Below are 22,545 nucleotides of genomic sequence, written 5' to 3' on the forward strand. Positions count from 1 at the left end.
CCTTAAGAATTGTTAATTAGCTATTGTAACGCATAACGCCAGAGAACAATCGTCATTTACATTTCTAATGAGCTTCTGACGCCCCGCAGGATCTCCGAGAGCAAATAACGCTGATCTCCGCTGGTGTCTTCAGATACACAAACAGCCATTGAACAGCCATCAGAGACACAATACAGACTTCAGCCAAAGATAATGAACAACTTAACTCCACACTTCCCCCTCCAGACCTCACTGAGCTCACATCAACGACCTGTTTGTTTTAGCCGCTCATTCTTCAACCGACCGCTAAAGATGAGCAGCAAACAAACAGACCCTGAACCTCTCAATCTGGACTTCAGACGCATTGTCTAATCACTTGTGCTTTTCTGAAAGAGGTCAGTGTGTCGAGTAGGTTTCGGATGAAGCGTTTTCTCATTCGCAGGTGGGCAGCTGTTCAGTAAAGCCCCCTAGCGAGGGCACATGTGTCGCAGGTCATTTCCTGTGTGAAAACGCACCGTAAATCCAGAGGAGATCCAGCTGTTTGCTATCAAACCCGAGCCTGTCCTCCGGCCTCGCGTGTTCTCCGGGTGAAACTGCGTCTGAATTACCGTAATTATGAGACGACGACTTACAGCAGCGTTTAAAAGGCCAAAGAGGATCCGTGTGCTGCTTTGCTGCTCGTAACAAGAAAACCTCTGTAATGTTCTCATGCAAAAATAGTTAAAACAAAGAAACAAAGACAACACACAGGGCTATAACAAAGTCTATCAAACAGAAATGCTGAGAGTGGAAACTGTTGCAAACAGCTGCCATGTTGGCTCTTAGACAATGCTGTAAAAATCATTGTAATTTTAACAGTAAAACCTGTTGAAGTCCCTTTATGCTATAGTGAAAAACTAATTTGAGGTAATTTTACTGTAAAATATTGTTAACTTAAATGTACATTTTACATAAACTCAACTTCTGAAAAAAAAAAAAAATAATAATAATAATAAAATAAATAAATAAATAAATAAATATCTAAGAATAATTAAAGAAAGAACAAATAAATATATAAATAAGAAATGAATAAATATTAAATGTTAACTTGAATGTTAAATATATGTATTTAAACAAAAAATTGATTTTACATTTATTTATTTATTGTTTTCCATAATATTAAGATAGAAAATAAATAAATAAAAAATAAATAAAAGTCTCATGCAGTCATTTCACATTTCAGGTAATTTTACTGATAAATATTGTTAATTGTAAATTTTGGGTAAATATAATTTTTTTTTGGTATTAAACCTTAAAATAAATAAATAAATGTTAAATACTTTAATATTAACTTAAATGTTAAATATATGCATTTAAACAAATAATTAATAGTATAAATTATAAATAATATATTAATATTATATAACGTATAATAATTTAATAATTATTTATTTTTCGCTTTTCATAGTATTAAGACAGAAAACAAACAAATTTTTATATTTCAGGTAATTTTACTGTAAAATACTGTCAAAAATATTTTTATTTATTTTTTTGTATTAAACCTCAACTTCTGGAAAATAAGTATATGTGTTTAAACAAATAATTTACGTTTTATATTTTTCATAATATTAGGACAGAAATTAAATAAATAAATTCATATCCAGCTATTTTTATATTTCAGGTAATTTTACTGTAAAATACTGTTAAATACTATTTTTACTTATTTGTTTATTTTTTGTATTAAACCAACTTCTGGAAAAGCTTGAACTTAAATGTTAAATATATGCGTTTAAACAAATAATTTACATTTTATATTTTTCATAATATTAAGACAGAAAATAAATAAATAAATAAATAAATAAATAAATAAATAAATAAATTCTCATCCAGCTATTTCACTCATTCAACATAATAATAATAATAATAATAAAAATCTTTAATAATCTGGTGTATTGACATTTTTTCAGTGTTTCAATATAAATTAAAGTCTTTCTACCATATTTTGTTCAGCATAATTCTGTAAACTAGAAATAGCTAGTAGGTTTTTGACAAAAACAAAATTACTAAAACCTCATAATTAAAATGAAAACGAAAATAGAAAATAATAACTCATTCAAAATATTAATAAAATTGATAATAGCATCTCAAAATAACATTGCAACATTAGTCTGAACTTGATTTGCAATCGCGGTGCAATGCATGTAAGAGCTTTAGCAACGATTTTAGTTTTATGCACAGCATTAAAAAATACTAAAGAAGTACAAAAACTTTTTATTCATCTTGAGCACAAGATGAAAAACACTCATGCCCACATAATTAGTGGAGATGAATCTTAAAAAACAACACGGATGAACACATCAAACACACTCGGTGTGCAACTTCAGTCTGAGAAACTGAGAGAGAGAGAGAAAAAAAGCATCTTAGTCCTAGAAGTGAATCCACGAGGACGGGTGGGGTTTGAAGGAGCGAGACGTCTCAGAAACGAATGTCTCCATGCTGCAGGTGCGCTGAGTTTCAGGAGAGCCGTTTGGCTCCTCACACTGATTTACTCACCGAACCCCTGCTGAATAATTACAGCGCAGCCGTCCCACAAACAAATGACTCTGACAGACCCTGAAAGGTCACCGAGCCAAATCCCAGATCTCTCGCTAGCGCTCAAGCGCCGCAATCCTTCAAGCGTTGGGCTGAAGTGCGTTTCCTCAGCTTCGTGGATCTTACAAACGCACAAACACACAGAGACGAACTCCACACTTCATCACACACAGCGAAAGATCTCAGACTCATCCGTTCAGATGGAAGATTCCTACAGGAAAACATCTTTCATCGCTCACTAGACTTTAAGGAGTTTGCACTTGTCAAGATTCAACTTTGTCTCAATGTTCCTTAAGAGACGTAAAAAAACATAAACGAGTCAAAGGGAAACAAAGATCGTCTTGTGAGAATCCGATGAGAAATGTTTGAGTTTATATCGAGATTTCTGATTTTTAGATCGCCTGTAAAAGTCTATATGAATGCAAAAAAAAATAAACATAATACCATGCATAAATATATTTTTAAAAAACATATAAAACACACAACATATAATAAAATGTTTTTTTAATAATTACAAAACATATATTACTTAGTTTAAATGTTTATTCTTTAATATATAACATACATATATATATATATAAAAATAAAATTGTTTATAAAATAAATAATGTACAATATATTTGTAAATAATATATTATATATATATATATACTTAAAAATATATTTGCACTTTTTAAAAAATATATATATAATAGAAAAATACACACACACACACACACACACACATATATATAGTTTTTTTATATTACATATTGCCATTTTTAATCAAGGTATTAATTCATTTAGTTGAAATATATAACATAAATGCATACACACACCACATAAAATGTGTTACATAATTAATTCTATATTTTTAAATGTACATTATATTTATAAATAGTTATATACACACACACACACACACACACAAAACATATATATATATATTAATCAATTTATATATATATATATTTAATTAATTATGTAACGTTTAAGTTTTAATAGATAATTTATTTTTACATTTTATATACATACATTTTATATATATATATATATATATATATATATATATATATAGGCATTTTTATCAATGAATTAATTAATTGATATTTAAGTTTTAATAGATAATAAATACACATAAAATGTGTTACGTATTTAAGCATATATTTTTAAAAAATGTACATTAAATGTTTTAATACATATATACACACACTATTTGGAACGGTATACATGGCATTTTTAATTTATTTATGAATCAATTTACTAATTTTCTTTCTATTCATATTCATATATATTTAAATGAATATGTTATATTTACATATATATATTTAAAGTTTAAAGTTGATGATTTCAACTCTTGTAACGGCTGACAAAAATGACTGGAGTTTTCAAAAGAAAAAAAAGTGGAGTTGAATTTTCACGAATCACGTGACGCATCAGAGCCGCCGATTCTGTATCGTTTCGACAGACTATTGCATTCCTCTTTGATTTACAGAGCTTGAGTCCGTCAGGATAATAACTAGCAAATTCCAGGGAATATTACTCATAAGCGAGTGAAGCTGAGTCACAAGCGGTGGACATCAGGAGACATCGCTGGAGTTACAAACGAGACATTAGCAGACAGCAGTGACTCACGTGAGTCTGGACGGGACCGAGGCTCCATATGGAAGGCCGACAGGGTCAAAAGTCTTTAAACAGAATGTAAGAAATTTGAGATTATATTTACATATGCAACACAATGATACATTAACTCTACAGTTACAGCATGACATTATATTTAAGTCTATTAATATTAACAGTTTACACAACATTTATTTATTTTATCTTACAAATCTGACTTTTTTCTCGCAAATGCAAGTTTATATCCCCTAGTTCGGACATATTTAGTATATATGTTTTTGCACAATAAAAACATTAAATTAAACAATAAAAATTATTATTAAAATATATTTTAGATTTTTGTGCATATATTATAAAATAAAGTGTGTAAAAAAACAAACAAATAATATGACATTTTATAAACTATATTTATTATATTTATAGAATATAATTCAAAAAACATTTATTTTTACAAAATTTCCAGTTAAAGAAAAAAATATGAATGTAATATTCTAAATTACATTTTAATATATTAAGATATGTTAATAAATTATAAAATAAAAATATGTATATTTTTGTTTTTATAAATTTACATTTTTATGCACACATTATAAAATAATTATTTTAAAATAAAATAAATAAATAATAAAAATAATAAATAAAATAAACAACATTTTATTGTTATATATTATTATTATTATTATTATATATTATCATTAAAATATATATAAAAAATGTGTATATATTCTAAAATAAAGTATGTAAAAAATGACAAATAATATAATATATTATGAATTATATTTATATAATATATTTGAATAAATGATAAAATAAATTCTACATTCTACATCATGCATATATTATACAATAACTTATATAAAGACATAAAAAAATCAATGTAATATTCTAAAATTACATTTTAATATATTAATGTTAATAAATGATCAAATAAAATATGTATATTTTTGTTTATATAAATTATTTACATTTTTATGCACACATTATAAAATAGTAATCATTTTTATTTTAAAATGAAAAAAAATAAATAATTCAAAAAATCGTTTTTATTATATTATTATCATATTATTAAAATTACGATTTTATAAATATATTTTGAAAATATTAATATTCTCAATGCAAGCATTGAGAAACACGTTCAAATGTTTTTCAGATATTTTCTACACATACAGAAGCACATTCAAAATCGCATTCAAAACAAATTCCACATGTTCAGTTTAAAGACTTTTGACCCTGTCGGCCTTCCATAGTCTAATGCGGTTTCAGTGAGTTTGGGTGATAGCGGAGCCCCGCGGCTCAGATCACACCCCCCGCTGCTAAGTGCAATATCCTGTGGACGATCTCCATCGGAGCAGGCCAATGCCGAACAGATGTTGCGATTGCAGCCCCCGCTGAAGTTCAGGGCCGGAGGATTCCTCCCGTCTTCTTAAATCAGCCGTCAAAGCCATTACATCTCGCATGTGCCACCGCCGCACGGCCCGCGGCTCCAGACGCCCGCGGCGGGATGAGCCTCGGCGACGGACGTCACGGGGGTTTTTAACAGCACGCTTTGATCCGCCGGCCAAATGGTGTTTTTAAGAGACACTTGTGCTTTGACACCAGCACTGTAATGTAAACTTCCTCTCTGTTGTTATTGAGCAGCGAGGAGCCTCTTCTACCGGCTTCTCAACCACTTACACGGGTGGTTGTGTCAGCTTTTAGTGTTGAGACGGCAGTGGCTGAGAGTAGTTTACACTCAAGCTGAAAAGCTGATTTAAATGTTAATGTATTTTAAAAGTAAACTGTAAAATATTAACAACTGAAGATTTCTGTTTGAAATTTTCTTCTAAAACGAGCATTTTTCTCACGCTCAAATGTGTAGTAATTTCACTTGAATGGCAATGAATAGGTTCTTTTAATTACTATTAAAGTGAAAATAAACATGCTCATTTATAAATTCAATTATATGTTCAATTATAAATTATATACATGTATAATTGTATATAATGTTTATAAAATATTTCTAAACTAAAAATGATAGCTGTTTATGTGAACATTATATAACATTATTATTGTTAAAAACATATTTCGTATATAGCAATACAATAATTTCATATATATTTTTATTATTATATAGTATATAAATTGTATATTAAAAATTCTAGCTGTTTTTGCACATAGTAAACAATAAAAAATATTAAAATATATTTAAATTTTTGCGTATTTATTATAAAATAAAATTTGTACAAATTACAAATAATATGATATATTATAAAGTATATTTATATAATATATTTGAATAAATTATAAATAAATTCTACATTTTCATATTTAATAAATTCTAACAATTTTGTGCATGTATTATACAATAAATTATAGAAAGAAATAAAAAAACATTAATGTAATATTCTAAATTAAAATAAATAAAAATATGTATATTTTAGTTTTAAAAAAAGTTCACATTTTTATGCACACATTACAAAATAATCATGATTTTTATTTTAAATTAAAATAAATAAAAATAAGAAATAAAATAAATATTATTATTAATTATTATATATTATTATTATTAAAATTTTGATTATTATAAATATATTTTGAAAATATTATTAACAACATTATATTATACAAGTAAAAATTAATATAATTTATTTTAAAACATATTATTAAATAATGTTAAATGCAAACTGCTTTTATTTTGAAATCTTATTCTTGACATTTTAAATATACTGTTATATTTAAATTAAATAAAATAAAATAAAAACGAAATAAAATAAAATAAATAAATTTAAAAAATAAAATAAAATAAAATAAAATAAAAATGAAATGAAATGAAATGAAAAAATAATAATAATAAAATAAAATAAAATAAAATAAAATAAAATAAAATAAAAAAATAATATCTCAGATCTCAATAACGTCTGAAACTTTTCCTTATCTTTCAAATTTTCCAAGACACCAAAGTCTGCAATGATAAGTCAGAGATTTCACCATGAACTCAACCATTTCTCATCAAATGATCTTATCAAGTGACATTTGGGTCTATTTTTAGAGAAACATCTGACAGAAAGTTGATATTTAAGTATCTGTAGTTACAGAGAAAAACCAGCAGACTCAAGCAGGTCTTGACCTCCAACCCTGTGATCGCAAAGGCCTAACAAAGTGTCATCGCCCGGACCTAACGGTGAGCAAACGTGCTCCAATGGCAGACAAATAAACCACAGAGCACTGTCTGTTTTACAATAACTGAATCTCAATAATGTAAACATCTGCACTGCGTGTCCGGAGCTGTTAAACACGTCTGAACCGGCGCTAGGCCGCGAGCCAAACCCTTGACAAACCGCCGGGGATTTTCTGCTATCAGGCATTTGTCTGAAACATGCACGATTCTATCAGCGACGATGATCCGTGCGCATAAACCCACGGCTCTCCGCTGTCAGGAGTTCTTTAGGTATTAAAGGAGTATCATCCGGTTACCGCATCCCTTCAGGAATTCATTAAGTCCCGAATCAAAGCCAGCCGAGAGGCGCTACGGATCCCCATCACATCTCATAGCGAGCCGAGCATCTCCTGGCCCCGGCGGCCCGCCGATCTTTGATTTCAAAGCGTCTCGTGGCGCGTGATGGCCTTTCTCTGATTTCAGTCTGCGTAATGAGATGGTGCTTGACGCGTGATTGTCTCCGCTTGACGAAGGCACGAATGCGGGATCTTTTCCCAAGAGCTCGGAGTCGTTGAATTAGTCCACTCTAATGCAGTTCTTCAGTACAGCGGGAGGTTTTCAACGCACACCAAAAGCTGAACATTAAGCCAAAACGTATGTTTAGAGCTCATTCTGTAATTTAGGCAACATTTCATATCTATTAATGACCATTATGGTAATTACTAATAAAAAAAGTAGCAAAATAAATACTATATGTGCCCCTGGACCACAAAAACAGTCAAAGCAAAGGCCAAAAAACACATTGTATTGGTCTAAATGATCAAATTTTCTTTTACGTCAAAAATCATTAGGATATTAAGTAAATATCATGTTCCATTAAGATATTTTGTACATTTTCCACCGCAAATTGATCAAAACTTAATTATTGATTGGTAATGTACTTTAAAGGTAATTTTCTCAATTATTTGATTTTTTTGCACATGTATAAATCTCAATTTTTTTAAAAAATTATGTTTATGACTGGTTTTGTGGTCCAGGGTCACATATACAAATATTTAATTTCTAACTAATAATGTAATAGATATTTTTAAAGTCAAAAATAATCATTAATTACATTTAAAATTAAGTATTTATTTTGATATATTAGCTATACATATATAACATTATGTAATTAACTGTTATTTCTTAATGCATTATAAAATAATGTATTAAATAAAAATTATGGTTATTAGAAATATATTCTGAAAATGTTCTTATACTAATATATCATATCATATAAATAAATACATAAATAAATTCAGCTTTAAATCTGTTACCCTGTAAGACAAATATGAGATTTTTTTTTTTTTTTTTTACAATTACTGGAGACTAAACTGAATGGAGAGAAAGACCACAATAAATAAATAAATAAATACATTTTTAATTAATAATATATTTTAAAAATAATATTTTTTTATATATATAATAAAATAATAGATAATACATAATAAACTGGCTATTTAGTTGTATTATATTGTCTATTCACTTATTTAATAATATATGTAAATATACATATTAAAATAATTAATATTCAAAATAGTATAAGTGTATTTTAAATATTTTAATAATAAATTATTATTGGTGTTATTAATAATAATAATAATAATATATATGTATGAATATAAATAATAAAAGATATTAATATAAATAATAAAATATAAATATATACATTTTTATATATATAAAAATATATATATAAAAAAATATGTGTATTTTTAATATTTTAATAATAATATATTATATAATAATATATATATATATATATATAGTATTATTATTATTATATAGGTATGGTTTTAATTTTTTTGCTGATTATGAGTAAAATGAAATTGTAAATTGTTATCTGTCAACCCATACAGTTTGTCTATAACATTGACAGAGTTGACAAACTCACCAGCTTTTCTTTGTAAAATCAAAATTGTATTTAATGACGACGCTTGATTAAGTTGCACTGCTACAAAATATCAACAGAAACCAACACTTGTTTTAGTGAGAAAGCATATAAGCAACAAAATACTGGAAAACAGAATTTCATAATGCCTCTCTGTATGATTCACCACAGCAAAGCCCACAAACCCACCGGCACAGAGTGCAAAAACCACAGAGGAAGCGCAGCGTGACGTGTGAACAATATCCAGAGCGATTCCACAACCCCACGGCACAGACGCGGCCAATCAAAGCCAGAGATGCAGTTTACATGAGCGGCAGATTCACACTGACACTTCAAAGATCCTGTTCTTCTGCAGGACAGACAGCAAAGAAACTTCACAACTACCAAAACCAGCATCAGCTTCTCAAGCTGCATCTCCATTCAGAGCACTGAACATCATCACTGAGATGAAATATCACATGATATTGTACAGCAGCCCTCAAACCAAAAATACAAGTCAGGCCTGTTTTGATACGGTCACAGAGAGGAGAATAACAACACAATGCCAAATGCTTAAAAAAATGCTAGAGTAGCAAAATAAATACTATACAGAAATACTTAATTTTATGTAACTTATCAAATGTATACATTATTTTATTAATAAAATAAATCTTTATTTATTTGTTTGTTTGCTTATTTATTTACTTTACTTTTGGGGTTTAATGTAAATAATTTCCAGTATTTTATCAAATAATAAATATATATATATTATTCACACATATATACACATATTCTTCCTATTGTAGCTATGCATATATAATTATACATGCATTTGACGCCCAAAAATACAGAATTTTGGGGTTTAAAATCAGTGATATCCACCTTAATGTTGAGTAAGAATTGCTTTTTTATATTTTTAAATATTAACAAAACAATTTTTATCTTTTGTAGCTATGCATATATCATTAAACATGCATTTAAGCCCCAAAATACATAACTTTTGGGTTTAAAACCAATGCTATCCTGCATTATATTGAGTAATAATTACTTTTTTATATTTTTAAATATTAAAATAACCTATACATTTATTATACATTTATAAAACTATTTTTATCTATTGCTATGCATACATAATTATATATTTAAGCCCGAAAAAACATAATCGTTGGGTTTAAAATCAATGCTATCCAGCACAATATTAAATAATAATTGCTTTTTTATATTTTTAAATATTAAAATAACCTATACATGTATTATATATTTATAAAACAATTTTTATGTATTGTAGTATATGATAGAACACGCATTTAAGGCCTAAAATACATCATTTTTGTGTTTAAAATCAATGCTATCTAGCATGATGTTGATTAATAATAAATAATAAATAATAAAATAACCTATAAATGTATTATACATTTATAAAACGATTTTTATCTATTGTAGCTATGCATTGCATATATAATTACATATGCATTTAAGTCCAAAAATACATAATTTTTAGGTTTAAAATCAATGTTATTCAGCATAAGATTGAGATATAATTATTTTTAAAAATATCTGTAATAACCTATACATTTATTATACATTTATAAAACAATTTTTATCTATTACAGCTATGCATATATAATTATATATGCATTTAAACCTGAAAATACATAATTGTTGTGTTTTAAATCAATGCTATCCAGGATAATGTTGAGTAATAATTGCTTTTTAATTTTTTTAAATATTAAAATAACCTATAAATGTACCTATAAACCTATAAAAACTTTTTCCCCCTAATCAAACTCAATATTTTCATGTAACACATAGAAGAAACTCAAATCAGACCGATGGGAACATGGACAGGTTGCGTGACGGCCTCATCCTCACAAACCATCAATAAAACCACATGAGGTCAAAGAAAACACAACCCAGATGACATTAAATACAGGTTACGGGTTTAGTACCGTCTCAGGCCCGTATAGCGAAGCGGAGCCACAAATAATTACGTTGCTGAGAGTTTTGCAACTAATTAGAAGACAGCAGTGATCAATCACGAAAACACATTATCAGCTTCTAAACATTTAATGTTTATCATTGGTTACGCTGGTAAATAGGGCGGCGCCTTGCAAACTGATTGGTTGAAGCCGAAACGCCGTTCGCGCATCACAGATGGAAGGAATAGACAAAATCACGTTCTTAAAAGTTTAAACGAATGGCGCAATGCAATCAACAGGAGGTGATTAAAACAAGCATCGTCAGCAAATAACGTTTTGTTGACGGTCAAGCAGGTACAACAATAAGAAGATAATAAAACTCCAGCAGTATCTTTTGTTTGGTATAAAACAACACACGTTTTCAGGGGTCAGCGACTCTATTCAAGCGCCACAATGGAGGAACTTCAGAGGAGCTCGACTTCCCCTGGATTTCTTGACCTATTGACAGCGGACTGACCCTATATACTCCTGTGAGAAAGACTATTGTGCTTTGGAGTCTTAGCAAGACAAACAAGAGGGGGAAAAAAGAGCTCCCTGCGGTCCTTAAAGAGTCTTAAGACAATCCCGCTAACAGGACCGAGCGAAGCCCTTCAGAACGGGACGTTAATAGTCATCAAACTCCAATGAGTTTGAAGCGGGTGTCACTTCTGAGAGCTAGAAATGCATATTTCAACACAGGAAAAGTGGCCTTTTTATTGCAAATGCTTAATTGCCCTAAATCATTATGTTAAATTTGGAAACGGGCCTGAAATTCCTCCGCAAATAGCCTGGAACTATGTGCAGCGCTCCAGACATCTGGCACGTTTTAGTCGCAGCTTTAAGTGATTATTCCACGGTTTGTTCACCTGGAACCGGCGAGGCTTTCTTTGGCGTTAATTGGTGGCGACGTGAATGCCGACTCGCTCTCGCTCTTGTCTTAACTTCTGAATCGTCTCGGCGGGGAGTTTTACTCAGTTTCCATTCAGGCCCGCCGTATTTTCAGCTCCTCTGCTTTCGCACCGTTCGCTTCATTAAATTCTTCTCCAGTGAGAAAGGGCTTGACGGACACTGAGAGAGCGGGACGTGTGAAAAAGGCTCCGGGGGGAGATGAAAGAGGCCCCTGCGGCCCCGGGGCCCCGGTGACCGTCAGCTCGGCCGGACCTGAATAATCCTGAATGGGCCCATCGTTCTTTCACATCCTTTATTCTGACTGCTAGAACTCTTCATCGCGCACAATGGCAAATGCACTAAAACTGTTTTCTCATGCTAATGGATGTGAACTCACTCCCACCGAATGCTTTTTGCTTTTTCCTCCAGGATTTAAATGGGCCAATTAGAGCTTTTTTTTTTTGGAGCTTGTTATGGCTCTTGGTCTTATACATCTCAGTGAATTTTTAGCACACAACAAGCGGCGTAACGGCCGCTACACAAATCGCAGAAATCGATTGTATTTGAGTGAAAAAAGCAGTAAACAGAGAAAGAACGTCTGAAGAGCAAACATCAGGTCGTTGGACTCTCAAAAGCTCTCTGAACTTCTGTTTGCATTCATTAGCCTCTATTACACTATTTACTCAAGGCTGTATCAATACAAAACAAGCTTTTCTACAATAAACAACTACTTTTTATTTTACATGCAAAAATGCATGCGTTTCCTCCACTAGTTTAAACTTTAAAACTTTAGAATTGCACATGCACTAAGACTGGATTATGAAAAATTAAACGCACAGGCCTTTATGAATAATCTAGCACGCTTGGATGACTAGATGTGTTTAGGATTGGTGCCTGGCACCTTCTGATCACATCTTCCCCCATATGGATCAAATTGCAGCAGAATGTTTGGGATTCCAGTGTCAGGAGTCAAACAAGAGTCGAAAAGCAACTCTATAGCTCGCATCTGCAATGCAATTTAACTCCCAAAATTAACTCGTTTTGTGCACCAGAAAAAAAAAAGTTGCATGCATGATTTTCACGCAACTCCATTTAAAAAAAAATATAATAACAATACATTTTAAAAGGCATTTCTAAAAGCGTTTATATAAATCACTTACCGGCTCCGAAGAGTGAATCGAACCTCCAAACTCGCGCAAACACGATCAAACTCTTTCTTCACTGGAAACTTTGTGGCTCCAGAAAACAGAAGCGCGTCCCGCGAACATCCATCAAAACGCGAGCGGGGATCTGAGGCGGCTCTGAGCGCGAGAACCGTTCGCAAAGTTCGGCGGACACTCTCGGATTCTTCTCCTAACTTTTACGGTCCATCACTGAGAGCGAACGAATGAAGTTTTCATCTGCGGAAGCATCGCGGCCGCGACGGCAACAACAAGAGCGACGAGCGCGGAATCGGAACGGACAAGTTTGGGGGATAAAAACGCCAGAAGAGTTTGTGAGAGCGACTGTTTGCGGTGAGACCCCCCGGGTGATCTGTTTTCAATACTCTCTCTCTCTCTCCCTCTCTCTCTCTCTTTCTCCCTCTCTCTCTGATGGGTCGGGCTTCACAGAATGATCGCGCTGACAAAACTTACATCAAGTTTTTCTACAAGGTCATGTTAAAATCAAACACTGCGTGAAAAGTTTTGAACTTTTTGAACACGTAAAAAAATTTTAGAACTTATTTTAAACATGCATTTATTTATTTAAAGGTGCATTTATATTTAATTATAATTATTTATTTATTTTTATTTTATTTTATATCACAGTGCTGAAAGCGAGAAAACAGACCATCAATATCGATGCATTTTGTCCCAGATCTCATCAGCCTCATTTATCACTTTTCTGTGGGTCTGTATTTCGAATAGAAAATGGAAATGGGGTCAAAACTAATTCGTGTGAAGTTTACGGCAGATAAAACAACAATTAATTACGCTTAATTAGACGTGAGCCGCGGGACTAAAATAGATTATGCTTAAATAACCATTAAAACCAGGTTATTTTAGTACTGTAGTTACACTTAGCTTTAATGCACTAAACACATTTTTAACGTGTGCAATTTTCATGCACAGAGGCTGAAAAGTGAGATTTCTTTACTACTTTTAATTAATGCATAAAATGATTTCTGACATGCTTTGTAACACACAAACAAATATGAACTAAAATTGCATGATTAGAATTTAAAATAGCAGTACTGGACATTTGTATTTTAATTTTATATTAATGATACAACATGCTTTTGAGATGTGCTTAGAAATGCACAAATGCACATTTTAAATCTGATGTTTTAGTGCAATAAGTGTCTTTTAGGTCAGTAATCTTAATTGCATTTGTGGTGAACATGGGGACCGTGTGTAATAAAAAGGAGAGAAGCCGTTGCATGCTGTATACAGCCCTAATAATGACATCACCGCTTCGGCTCGCCATATGAGCTCATGTTTAGTGCACTAGCTAGTGATCATGCAACTCTACACTCTTAGGAAAAAAGGCACAAATCTGACACTGGGGCGGGACCTTTACACTGTACTTTAATGTACTAAAATGTAGTTTTTAAGATGCTAATGTGGCATTTAGGGGGGGGGGGGGTGAATGAGGGACAAATATGTGTCTTTTAGCCTTTGTAAGGGTAGCTTCCTGGAAGTGCACAAGATTTTTTTCACTTTTTAAAACACTAGTTTTAATAACGCATTTTTTGAATTATTTATGCATTAAAAGAGACCGGGGCTAGTTGTCACACGGATAAGTGTTTTAAGATCAGTTAAATCAAATGGTTATTTTCTAATGGTTTTGTTTGTTGGTTTCTAACACTGAATTCAAATCTGCATTAGAATGTTTTGTTTTGTTAATAATTCAGTGCATTCAAATAAAAACCCAATACCATCCCAATTCAATTATACAGATTTATGTTACAGACTAAATGTTGAACTGTGTTCTCAAGATGAATTTATGCATTTTAGATCAACACAAGCTCTGATTATTATTATTTCACAAGCTATAATTATAATTATAGTTATTTTGAAGTTTATTTCAGCTTATTAATGGCAGATTTCAAATGTGACAACATGCCCCATATAGTCTGCACATGTTAAATGAACTGTAATCATTTTTTCCTAAGCAGCAATGGTGGAAATGTTCCGTAGCTTTTTGTAATCAAGACTCTAAGATTTGTGTTTACACAGAAATTCAATTTTAAATTGAAAAATTATATTTAATGGAGTAAAAAAGGTGTGACAACTTGCCCCGGTCTCTTCTACAGCTCATTTTTCTTCTTTGAGTATGATGGTAATTTGTTCTCCCTGGTCTCTTTTTCTTAAGTCATCAGTTTCTTTTTTAATAAAGTGCCTGATAACCACAAAACACAGACTAATTATTTGTCCCATGATGTATTTTATGAGTTTTAAATCAAGTTGATATCGCTCACCTCCCACTGCTTGTGTTTTGTGATTTTTTACTAACCTTTTTCTTCTATTGAAATACGTCTGACAGCACAGAAAATCCTTCAACGTCCACAAGACCTTCCAATGAGCGTGCTGTCAGAATCAGATTTCACATCAGCATCAGATTGACGGACTGAACGATCATCACTGATGTGCACAAGGTCCGAGTTATGCGGCAGCGCCATCTAGTGTTTACAAGGACCTGGTGCTTGATGTTAGCAAAAAAAAAAAAATGCAGAAAACTGACAAACTACGTTTAATAAATTATTTGTTTATAAATGCATTGAAATGAAAAGACGTACTTATCCAAAAACTTTGCTTGACGGGAAATTGATTTCAGTCCAGCTTCGTGACGTCACACCTGGAAGAAATTAAAGTGAGTTTTAGAGATAAATTCATGCATGATTAAGGAATACATAGAACTTATTGTAGCTAGAAATTTTATTTTAATTAAAAAAGGGATATTTATGCTTAGTTAACATGCAGTGTCATTTTAGCATTATTTATAACCTACTATTATAGATTTTATTATTATATTTTAAATTAATTTTTATTATTATATTTTCAGTTCTTTCAATTTTTTGCTTAACCTTTCCTAGTTTTCTGTGCTTGTTTTTATAAGTTTTTGTTCTTTTTAAAATATTACTATTGAGGTTTAAATTATATATATATATACACATACACACACACACACACACACACACATATATATATATATATAATTTAAAATATAATTTTTATTTATTTATTTTATTTATTTATTTGTTTATTTCAAGTTAGCAGTTTAAGTGCTTCAACTTAAACTTATTTCAGTTATTAGTTATAAGGCAACATTTGTAATTTTTTATATAAATATATTTTTAATATTTTTAAAAATAATTGTAAAAAATTTAAAAAATAATATTTTTTTGTATTTATTTATTTATTTATTTCCAGTTAGCAGTTTTAGTGCTTCAGCTTAAACTTATTTCAGTTATTAGTTATAAGCCAACATTTGTAATTTTCTATATAAATATATTTTTAATATTTTTAAAAATAATCTAAAAATAATATTTTTTGTATTTATTTATTTTCAGTTAGCAGTTTTAGTGCTTAAACTTAAAACTTATTTCAGCTATTAGTTGTAAGGCAACATTTGTAATTTTCTTTTTTGAAATTTTATTTTATATTTTATATTACTTATTTTAATTTATTTCAGCTTTACTACAATGTAAAAAAGGGGTTTTTAATAGATTTTGGTTTAGATTAGTAAAACATATTTTTATAATTTACAATAATCCTGTTAACATGAACTAACAACAATATTTCTCAAGCATTTATTATTCTAATTAATGTTAATTTCAACATAAATACAATTTTACACATCAAAAGTTGTATCTGGTAACATTAGTTGATATTAATAAAAAAATTATATTAAACTGTGTTTTTATTAACTTTAACAAAGATGAATAAAGCACTAAAACAACTGAAACTAAAATAAACCTAAAATAATATTTTAAAAATATTTTTGAAATTTTTGAAATATTGTTTTTACTGTATTTTTCATCAAATAAATGCAGGCAAAAATCACATATATTCCAAACTTTGGCACAAATAATTGCATGCACAGAATTGTGGAATATCACGGGAAACACTGATAAAACGCTGGATTCTAGACGTGCCTGATGTCTTTCTCCATATATATGGTCCACAAAGGGAACATTTTCCATCTTTTTCGGAGTATTTCACAGTAACTTTATCTCTGGCCCACATGCTGGATGACATTTGACCTTTAATATCCGCAGTTTTCCCGAGCGGCTTCCCGTTGCAGCGGTGTATTAAATCAGATATGCTGCGCTCATAATGAACGCCTCATCCCAGCGCTGACCCCCCTGACCTCTGGGCTTCATCTCTAATTGATTTAGATTTGGCCGTCATGATACGCCTCTAATGGATGACGTGTCCGTTCGGACGCTCCGGGGTGGGATTCGCCGTGACCTCACAGCGCAGGCATGAGATGAAGGTGGAAACGCGTCTGGATGGATGTGCGGATCGCAGCTTTAATCCGTGCAAAAGCACTTCATTAGTGTGGAAGCGTTACAGCCAGATGACATCGACCTCAACACACCTACATTTCATACAGCCGATTGATTTCCAGGAACACGGACAGGATGGGATCGTCCCGGATCCTTGGAGAAAACAGGCCCTGCGATAAGACATTAAACACTTTATATTAAAACATCTTTGTTAAAATTAAAAACTACACTGACTGACATCCAGTGTTATTTTAGCATTATTTATTATTTTATTTATTTTCATTTTTCATTTTAATTTGAGTTAATTTTCTTATGTGCTTTTATTATTTTTATTAGATTGCATTCTTTTTAAATATAACATATTGGGTTAACTTCAACTTACTTCTAAACTATATTTCTTTTGATTGCCAAGGCAACATTTATCATTTTTATTTATTTTAATTTTTAACTTTTATTTCAGCCAAATGGATTTAGGTTTAGTTTAGTTAAAGTTAAGAAGGTTTAATTATAATATTAAAATTAAAAGTAATATTTATAATAATTCTGTTTTCAGGAACTAACAAAAAATATTCTCTAGTATTTATTACTGTAGTTATTGTTGATTTCTTTAACATTACTTGATATTAATACAACTGAACAATTGTATTTTTCATTTCTCTATAATTTTATAAATAAATTATTATAATTCTTATATTTTATTTTACTTACACAAAGAAAGATAAATACATTTAAATTATTTTGTTATGCACGTTTTATGCCATTTTTGTATTGTATTTTGTATTTTTTAAATATTACAATTAAGTTTCATTTATTTTATTTATTTTCAATTAGCAGTTTTAGTGCTTATTTAGTTTAAGTTTTTCCATTTCATATTAAATTAAATTAAACTAAATTAAATTAAATTAAATTTTAGCTTCAGTTCACAAAAATGTTTAATGTTTTGTTTCTGTTTAGTTAAATTTAGATATATAATTTATAAAAACCCTGTTAATAGGGACTAACTTATTTATAAATAAATTATTTTATATTTTTATTTATAATTTTATTAACTAAAATATCCTAAACTTAAAAAAGGCATATTTTTTAAAATACCAAAAGCCTATAAAAATGTCAAAAATCCTAAACATTTTAAATAAAATTTAAATGAAAAAAGAAAATTAAAAAAATAAAAAATAATTATAAATACAAAATAATTCAACGTAAATTTAAAAATAAATAATAAGTACTGTAATATATTAATGTTTCTACAACATACACAAAAAATAATAAAATATATATATAAAAAATTAAATAAATAAAAAATAAAAATTGGTGAGCTATGTACCTGCTGTTTTAAATTTAGACCTATTTCACCTATTTTTTCTGGCAATTTCAAATATGTATAAATCATATCAAATCATCATCAATAAATGATTTGTTTGCAAACGACACTGATGGACGGCAAAAATGTAATGATTTTGTATATTTAACTTACGATCATACCCTGAACACATTTTCCTAAAATCATAGTTTTTGCTCTGTTTTTGCATCTGATGCTTGACCCCATAACTGCTTCAAAACTATATGTTTAATTAGATATTTTTCCACATGTATGTTATAAACGCTTATCTCGCATTTTACATTAAAAACTCAACCCTGAATCAAAAAGTAGTGTGATCATATACCAAAAATACCCATAAAATGTGACCTTAAACCCTAAAACCATCCCTGAAGATGAGCTCAACAGAATCACTGACATCTCTACTCAATAAAGAACTAGTTTCCAGGTCGTTTTCTCTCCTATGAATCTATAGTGGTGGTGAAGATCTTGTGCTGTTTATTCTGGTGTTTGTACCTCCTGTATTTGTCAGCACAGACAGCTCTGCTCTTCCTGTTCCTGCGGGTCCCAGCGGTGCCGTGAGAGCGGCTGAATGAGACATTAAGGACACGGTGTGTGACTGCTGGGACAGAACTAAAGTCCTCCAGCGTCTGCAGGAAATGTGCCTTCATCAGTTCAGCTGCCACTGTCGGCTCCGCGTATCCCAGAATGCCGTCTGACTCCAGGGGGAGCCTCATCAGAAAGAGCTGATCGACGGGTCTGTTGACCTCAAACACTGAAAACACAAAGATTTTCAAGAATAACTTCACAAACGGAAACTTTTTTCTTTGTAAATGTCATTTTTACTCAATCAGCTGCCGTTTCGGTGACTTTTAGTGGATTGTTGTCAGTTCTTCTCATGATCTCACAGGTGTTACTTAATATTAAACCCTATTATAATTGTATAATAGAATGGTCAAATCAACGATCTCCACGTAAAACTGACCAAACCGTAAGTCGTAGAGACTTGAAAGTTGGAGGGATGGTAGTACTCACACCGCCTACAATGTGACCAATGCTCCCCCAATCGGCCAGACGGGGGCGCTACAGCGAACAGAAGTACAAAATTGCTTGCAGGCTCAAGTGTCTTATGTCGTTGGAATCCTTGGCTCACGCCGAACAAAACACATACTCTACACTGTAAAAAACTATTTGTTGAGTCAACTTAAAATAATTTGTCACCTGGCTGCCTTCAAATTTTAAGTTCAGTCAACTCAAAAAAGTTTTTTCAACTTGAAATGTTAAGTTATACTAAGTGACAACTTAGATATTCGAGATATATCAGTTAAGTTTAGCAAACACAAATATCTAAGTTGTTACTTCGTACAACTTAACATTTCAAGTTGACTAAACTTATTTTAGTTGACTGAACTTAAAATTTAAGGCAGGAGGGTAACAAATTATTTTAAGATGACTCAACAAATTGTGTTTTTTTAAAAAAACCTATCTTTGTGAACTAATTCTAGTCGAACTTTCGCAAAGGGGTGACAAAATGTTCGAAAAGGGTGGGGCCACTTTTAGTATAATGCCTATAACTGTGAACGGAATGAGATATCTTCGCCAAAGTCAGAACACCTATGTTAGAGCTTAATATGAGGTCAGAGGAAAAAAATGCGGAGTTTGGCCACTTGATGGCACTATAAGACGAAAAACCATAACAATGGCTGTACGCAAACTTTTGTCCTATCAATATGAAAATCGCTATACATTGTCGTGGTCCAAAGTGCCGCAAGTGTCTATAAGGACATTCCAAAAATCTAAAAAAACAAAACAAACATGGCCGCCAATGGCCGATGACGTTTGAGTACCTGTTAGACAAGGTTAACGAAGGCCGATCGGAACTAAACTTGGTGGGCCTGTTTGACACGCGGCCGCAAAGGTCTTTGAGAAATTTGAAAGAAATCAGCCACTGGGGAGGGCAATATCGCATTTTTCAAGGGCGTAAACATTCGCACGTTTTTTCACACATACATGCGATATTTGTATCATATGATAGAACTCCTCATTCCGGACAACTTTACCTCTAAAAACCACTGCTGTCAATCAAATCGTTTGTTAAATTGTTAAAAAGATGTAAAAAAAAATGATTATTATTATTAGGGATTCAATTGGGATCCTATTGTAATTTTTAGAATGGTCGAATTAAAACTGATCGTGCAGGCCAAACCGTAAGTCGTACAGACTTGAAACTTGGAGGGATGGTAGTACTCACACCGCCTACAACGTGACCAATGCTCGCCCCAATCGGTCTGACGGGGACACTACAGCGAACAGAAGTACAAAATTGCTCATAACTCTTAAACTGTCAGTCGCTCAAGTGTCATATGTCGTTGGAATCCTTAGCTCACGCCAGTCAAAACACATGCCTGAGATTCGGTCATTAACCTGGAGAAATTTTTGGGTATTTTGAATTTTTTGAGAAACCTACTTTTGTGAACTAATCCTAGTCGAACTTTCGCAAAGGGGTGACAAAATGTTCAAAAAAGCTTGGCCACTTGGTGGCGCTATAAGACAGAAAAACCATAAAAATGGCTATAAACACGCAACCTTTTTCCTATCAATATGAAAATTGCTATGCATTGTCGTGGTCCAAAGTGCCACAAGTGTCTATAAGGACATTTGCATATTTCATAAAAAAAAAACAAGGCCGCCAATGGCCGATGACGTTTGAGCACCTGTTAGACAAGGTTAACAGAGGCTGATCGGAACTAAACTTGGTGGGCCTGTTTGACTCACGGCCCCAAAGGTCTTTGAGAAATTTGAAAGAAATCGGCCACTGGGGAGGGCAATATCGCATTTTTCAAGGGCGTAAACAATTGTAAATGTTTTGCATATACACTCAATATTTGTATCATATGATAGAACTCCTCATTTTGGACAACTTTACAACTTTTTCGCTCAATCTGGAAAAAAAACACTACAGTACAATTCTCTAGACTCTCTATAACTATTAAAAAAATAAAATAAAATTTACCCTTTGGGAAGAAATATTTGGCTTGTTTAGAAATAGGGCCTGGCCGAATTTAACCCTAAAACCTAAAGGAAAACTCAAAACCTCACAAATCCTGCTGAACACGTGGGACAGGTGATTCTAAACAAGCATGCAAAGTTTTAGGCCAATCGGACCACAGCTGTCGCTATCACAGTTATAAACGTAAATAAATAAATAAAAATTCCATGGCAAATTACCTGTGTTTGCCCAAAATGCTTGTTTAAATCATTGATTTAGGTGGTTACAGGCTTGCTAAATAATGTCTTTTTTCATGTGTGCTTAAATGCCTTAAAGCGCTTGAACCCTTGAACCCTAAAAACGTTTTTTAACATTATTACTTGAAACCAAGTAAATATTAAATAGAATATTTTAAGAAATGCAAAAATTAAAAATTATTTTATGTAAGCCTATTTTATTTTAGCTAATTGCCAAAGCAACATTTATCATTTTAACCTAAATTTAAATTAAAATTAATAAATTAAAGTTGACAAAACCTATATAGACATTTATATAAAGTATGCATTAAAATGTAAAAAAAAAAATCTTAAAAATAAAATGATAATGTTGAATGATAAATCATCCAATTCACGAAATGATTTGAATGAAGTTCCGATCTGAATCAAATGGTTCGCGATACGCGCTTTGAAGTCCCGATTGGAAGTTTG

At 31.1% G+C, this 22,545-nt stretch overlaps 1 protein-coding gene across 1 annotated transcript in view; it reads right to left on the reverse strand.

Annotated features, from left to right (window-relative positions):
- The window catches only part of gli2b (GLI family zinc finger 2b), a 108,757-nt gene extending 95,204 nt beyond the window's left edge, over positions 1-13,553 (reverse strand). Inside the window, exon 1 of the mRNA XM_051123211.1 lies at positions 13,201-13,553. The gene's annotated coding sequence lies outside the window, so the exon portion shown is untranslated. The remainder of the gene's footprint in view (positions 1-13,200) is intronic.
- Between the last annotated feature and the right edge of the window lie 8,992 nt (positions 13,554-22,545).

The sequence above is a fragment of the Labeo rohita genome, chromosome 11, assembly GCF_022985175.1.
Source record: "Labeo rohita strain BAU-BD-2019 chromosome 11, IGBB_LRoh.1.0, whole genome shotgun sequence".
In the NCBI taxonomy this organism is placed as follows: Eukaryota; Metazoa; Chordata; class Actinopteri; order Cypriniformes; family Cyprinidae; genus Labeo; species Labeo rohita.